The sequence below is a fragment of the Chiloscyllium punctatum genome, chromosome 35 (genome assembly GCF_047496795.1).
Source record: "Chiloscyllium punctatum isolate Juve2018m chromosome 35, sChiPun1.3, whole genome shotgun sequence".
Classification (NCBI taxonomy): domain Eukaryota; kingdom Metazoa; phylum Chordata; class Chondrichthyes; order Orectolobiformes; family Hemiscylliidae; genus Chiloscyllium; species Chiloscyllium punctatum.
In genome coordinates, this window is record NC_092773.1 from 31,780,643 (window position 1) to 31,786,873 (window position 6,231).

Genomic DNA, 6,231 nt, shown 5'->3' on the forward strand with positions numbered 1-6,231 from the left:
GGGTCCAGTCTCCAGACCGCACCTGGTGCGGTCTCCTGGCTGTACTGGGCATTAAATCTCGAGACCTCATCTTTACATACGAGCCTCCAATCTGGGGCTCAACTCCTGTATTCCCGTCCGAGTAACTTCAGAACATTGAACGTTTTTGGAAGAAATAACTCTTCAGAAAACAGTATAAAAGAAGAGACACAACGAGCTGGCAGAGCAGAGATCCACCTGAAACAGTCCGACCCTGCCGCTATCTTTAGGACACTTCACGCTGTTTCCTTCTTCAAAGAATGCCATTGGAGACCCAGAAAAGTTTGGCTGATTCCTTCCAATGCTGGTCCTGCGATATTAAAAGAATGAGATGAGCATGCCGATTGCTGGCCCAAATGCTGCCATTGGGTTTGTTTCAGGAACTCACAATCTGTTTTAATCGTAATTTGGAAGAGAACATAAAAAACCAACGAAATTGAGAGAAATTACCCGAGAATTATCGCAGTCTCTTCCAGAGTACTTCACACAGAGTTGCCTGGGGTCAGTTGTACTGCTGTGGTCTGCATAGCTCTACGTGCTGAACAGATATCCAGCCCGATTTTATACATAAATGCACTGCTGTGGTCAGCGTAACAACCCGTTCTGGACAAATATCTAATCCGGGTTTATAGATCGATGCACTGCTATGGTCTGAATAGCTTCCCTGCTGAACAGACATCTAATCTGTGGTGATAGATCAATGCACTCCGGTGTTTTGCATAACACACGATGCTGGACAGATATCTAGTCCAAGTTTAAAGATCAATGCCCTGCCGTGGTCTGCAAAGTTTTCCACACTGGGCAGCTTCCTGATGAAGGGCCTTTGCCAAAAACGTCGACTCTCCTTCTCCACTGATCTTGCCTGACCTGATATGTATTCCAGCACCTCACTCTCGACTCTAATCTCCAAGTCTTCTGGGTTGGACTGAGCAGAGCGTGATTTCTGCGTGCTCTGTGCTGAACAGCTATCTCCAATGGGTTCATGGCTTTCTGTGGTGGCAGAGATATGTGCTGTCTGACAGCGCAGTTTCACGAATGTTACTGACACTTTAACAACACAGATTTGTCCTTGGTCCAGATCTTGTTCCACATGGAAAAAGGCTGGTTCAGTAACTAAGGGGTGAGAAATTGTTCTGAACATTGGGTAGTCTTCCCCACTTATGGCCAAATGATGGGAGAAGAAATAGATAAAGCGGCTGAAGAAGTTTGTGCCGTGGAACTATCCTGTGGCTGTCCTGCAGAAATGAACAGTACTGAGAGGATTGAATCCTAACAACCACAAACATCTTCATTTGTGCTCTCAGTGACTCCAACCAGTGGGGATATTACACGTGATTCTACTAAATTCAATTGAGTTGGTCTTCTTTCGTGACAAGGAACGGGAAAATCGACGTTTCGGGCATAAGCCCTTCTTCAGGCTTATGCCCAAAACTTCGATTTTCCTGTTCCTTGGATGCTGCCTGACCTGCTGCGCTTTTCCAGCAACACATTTTCAGCTCTGATCTCCAGTATCTGCAGTCCTCATTTTGTCCTTCCTTAGTGACAGACTTAGTCAAATGCTGTCTTGATATTAGGGCCAGTCACTCTCAGATGAGCTCCTGTGTGCAGCTCTTTTTTCATATCCATAGGTAATGATGCATGTCCGGGGATTATTTTCATCTCACAGATGGTAGCGAATGTCCGGAGTTATCTTTTGTAGACAATTGGCGGAGGTAGATCATTTCAAGCATTAAAGAGGAGGCGGATGGAACTTTGACAATCAGAGAGCGGTGATGTGTGAAGAATTGGACATTACAGTGGGGATGATACCAACAGTAGATCAGCCATGATCTCATACACTGGCAAGGCAACTTGATCGTCCTAAATACCTACTCCTGTTTCTTATGTCTTCATATTCTGTAATTGCAAAATTAATGATTGTAATTTTCCTGGACGTTCTGTTACTCAATGCTGCAGTCAGGGACACCAGATGATTTTATGAGTTATTTCTGGAAGAGTATGTGGCCTGTATTCACAGTGAATCTTTGTCTCGAAAACGGCCAAAAAATGAAGCACAAGTTTCAAAGAGGAGAAGCTCCGACAGGCATCTTTTGTACCCGGACCTGATTTCCTAATAACATTTTGCTCCCACACCAAACTGCATGTGACAGTCTTGGGGAACTGCATGAGACCCTGTGATACTGTGGACTAGCTATTTCGACCAATTGGGCTCTATCTGCTCCTCTGTAGGATGATTGAAAAGCTGAATAGAATATAAGGACAGTGGACTGAGTAGCAGGAGTGGGCGATTAGACACTTCTTTACTGTTCCACAAGAAACTAAGATCATGACTGATATGACAATGTTTTTAACATAACTTTTCTCTCTGTTCGCCATTTTCCTTCATTTACTTGGCTGTCAAATGTATAACAAAGAAAACTTTGAACCAACGTAAACGCCCAGGCATCACTAACTTCTGGTGAGTAGAATTCCCACTTGAACAGCCCTTTGAGAATTTCTCATTCATGTTCTGAACACTGTTGGATGGTGACCAATGAAATTTCCAGTCCCACTACTCCACTGGTTACAACAAATTTTAAAGGTTAGAACTTCAGTATTATTGCCAATGAAATAGGTCTCATGCTGGGTCACTTTCCCGTACAATTAGATATACAGAGGCACACACACAGGCACATACACAAATGCAATCGTCTTAAGGCAAACAGAAAAAACAGAAAGCTTTCGAGCGTTGCATCATTGCAGAACTCATAACGAATAGCCATTTACATACTGAACTGGCTCAAAGGCAGAAGACAGAGGGTGGTGGTGGAGGGTTGCTTTTCAGACTGGAGGCCTGTGACCAGTGGAGTACCACAAGGAGCGACCCTGGGCCCTCTAAGTCTTGTCACTTACATAAATGATTTGTATGCGAGCACAAGAGGTACAGTGAGTATGTTAGCAGATGACAGCAAAATTGGAGGTATAGTGGACAGCGAAGGTGGTTACCTTAAATTACAATAGGGTATGGACCATATGGGCCAATGGGCTGAGAAGTGGCAGATGGAGTTTAAGTCAGATAAATGGGAGGTGCTGCATTTTGCGAACGCAAATCTTAGCAGGACTTATACACTTAATGGTAAGGTCCTAGGGAGTGTTGCTGAACAAGGAGAGCTTGGAGTTCAGCTCCATAGCTCCTTGAACGTGGATTCGCAGGTAGATAGGACCGTGAAGAAGGAGTTTGGTCTGCTTTCCTTTATTGGTCAGAGTATTGAGTACAGGAGTTGGGAGGTCATGTTGCGGCTGTACAGGACATTGGTTAGGCCACTGTGGAAAATTGCGTGCAATTCTGGTCTCCTTCTTATCGGAAAGATGTTGTGAAACTTGAAAGAGTTCAGAAAAAAATTACAAGAATGTTGCCCGGGTTGGAGGATCTGAGTTGCAGGGAGAGGCTGAACAGGCTGGGGTTATTTTCCCTGGAGCATCGGAGGCTGAGGGGTGACCTTTAGAGGTTTACAAAATTAAGAGCGTCATGGATAGGATAAATAGACAACGTCTTTTCCCTCGGGGAGGGGAGTCCAGAACTAGGCGGCATAGGTTCAGGATGAGAGGGGAAAGATATAAAATAGACCTAAGGGGCAACTTTTTTCACGCAGAGGGTGGTACGTGTATGCAATGATCTGCCAGAGGCTGTGGTGCAGGCAGGTACAATTGCAACACTTAAGAGGCATTTGAATGGGTATATGAATAGGAAGTTTTTGGAAGGATATGGGCCGGGTGTTGGCAGGTGAGACTAGATTGGTTTGGGATATCTGATGGGCATGGATTGATTGGACTGAAGGGTCTGTTTCCATGCTGCACATCTCTATGACTCTATGACTAATTGAAAAGGTTATAGCTGGTGCCAAATATTATTCTGTGTCTGAAGTTTTTCTGCTCGCATAAGCTTCTTGTAATGGTATTTTTTTCCCAGAAAATTGGATGTAACTGAATTCCCTTTGCGTCAGGCAGTGTAGCGATTCTCATGAATCCTGCATCAGGAATCCTCCACGAGTGGTAAAGATGCTTGTGAGATTTTCTTCTCACACTTTGTTGTCAGTAGGAACAAAATAACACACATCGTGGAAGAAGCTTCTGCTGCTCAGGCAGGTAATATTCTTCTCCCGCTCCGTGTCGAAATATGCAATGATATCAACTGAATACCAAACTGAATATATGTGATATACTTGAAAGTTCTGTGGAACATTATTGTGGTTCGTATGCAGGTGCATCATTGCTGTTGTCCTACACAGTAGCTTTCATCAGCAATAAAAGTCCTCACATTCTAAATTGATAACATGTTTGCATGCGTCTGCATTTTTTAAACAAGTGGTTAATGTCTTCATAATAACTGTGTTAATTTCAATTGATCTTATTCTTTAAACTCATTTGCGTGTTTTATACGCTTTAACAAGCGATAATATGTTTCCACCTGATATACTTTTCTGAAAATCGAGTATGTTTCAACAAAATCTCCCATCGATAATCTAAACTGATCTTTCTTCATAAAATGAGACCTTCCTTCCAAAAGGGTGGGTTGCGTTTTGGCGGGTCGGTGTGGACTTGTTGGGCCGAAGGGCCTGTTTCCACATTGTAAGTAATCTAATCTAATCTAATCTAATCACAAAGAGTAAAGGGAAACATCTTTCAAAACCTACGAAAACAATCATTTATTCAGAAATTATTTATTCTTTTAAAGTTCAGGGCATTTTACCTGCACAGATGTGTTGTCAGTAATGCCCTTTAAAGATGCAGTCAACCATTCCTACGATTTAAAGTGACACTCTTTCGAGAAACACCATCATTCCACTGATCGTCCAAATCACTTGCTGCATCTGCAGGCTTACTGTATATTATTCATGTACCAGGAGCACAAAAAAAAACATGTCTCGAAGAGTTCTGCAGTGGTCTTCCATTTAAACTGGTTACTGCTGTTTTATGCTTCCCATCACACCAGATAACTCATTCTGTTACTTCTCCTAAATGCTTGCTCACCAAACTCCACGGCCTAAAATCACATTGTACATTCAGTACCTCCATTTGAGTACTTATTGCAGGACCATGTTGGTTCATGAGCTAGCTGAGCTTCAATCTATAGAGTTCCCTTCATTGAAATCTCTGGTATAGATTATTGATCTTTTATGAATTGATAAAGAACGTCTTCACCAAGCGGGTTGTTAACCCATGGAATTCCTTCACTCGTGAACTAATTGATATGACTTCAGTATTTTTCAAAGCTAATGTATTTTTTAAACAATAAGGGGCATGGTCAGAGGAATTAAGTGATATGGTGAGACCGCGGGTAAGGAGATGTAATTCCATGCAAAGATCAACCACGATCTTATTGAATGGCGCAGCAGGCTCAAAGGCCCGATATCGTCGTCCTGCTTCTAGTTGTTATGAACTCCTGACCCACGCTGATCTCTGATGTACTGTACTACTTACAGCTTAGCTATCTGACAGTAAACATTTGTCTCTGCTGCATATTTCGTGTGAGAGACAACGTCGCTGAACCAGTGCAGAAGCTCAGGCGGTATGAATGGCCTCTTCCTATGTTGCATAATATACTCATTGAGGTAAATTATTTCATTCTCTTTACTTGTAACAGTTCAGAGAGACATACCTGTCTCCTCCCGTCTCGTTGTAATGATCCTGACCGGCGGCATGGTGTATTCCTTTACCTCTGTCATAACCTCAAGGGGTTGATTGGGCGAATGGTGCATGGATTGGAGCAGCAGTTAGCCATTCGATGGCACCATTCAGAATATTCATGGCTGATCCGACTGTGTGTGGCCATTGCTAATCTGTTTGTTCCCAATAAACACTGACTCTCCTCTCCAGCAGGTACTAGTCCAAGGCCGGCCTTCAATTTTCTCAATAAACATCACTTCACTGTTGCATGACGATGTGGACACCATAGATAGCACAACACCAAAGACAAATGGATATCCTTATTTTAATGCAGTTGCTTTATTTTAAAACGATATTTATCTGACATCAAATCGTCATCTCATTTGAAACATAAGGGCACATTAATTATGAACAGACATAAACCATTCACCACACGAAACGTATCCAACATTACCACTGACTCTTTCAAATCTAATTTGTGTCAAACACAGCCTCGATTGCTCTCTGCATAAGACAATATCAGATAGCATAACACGATACGATCATAAAGGCCATTTGGCCAATCGA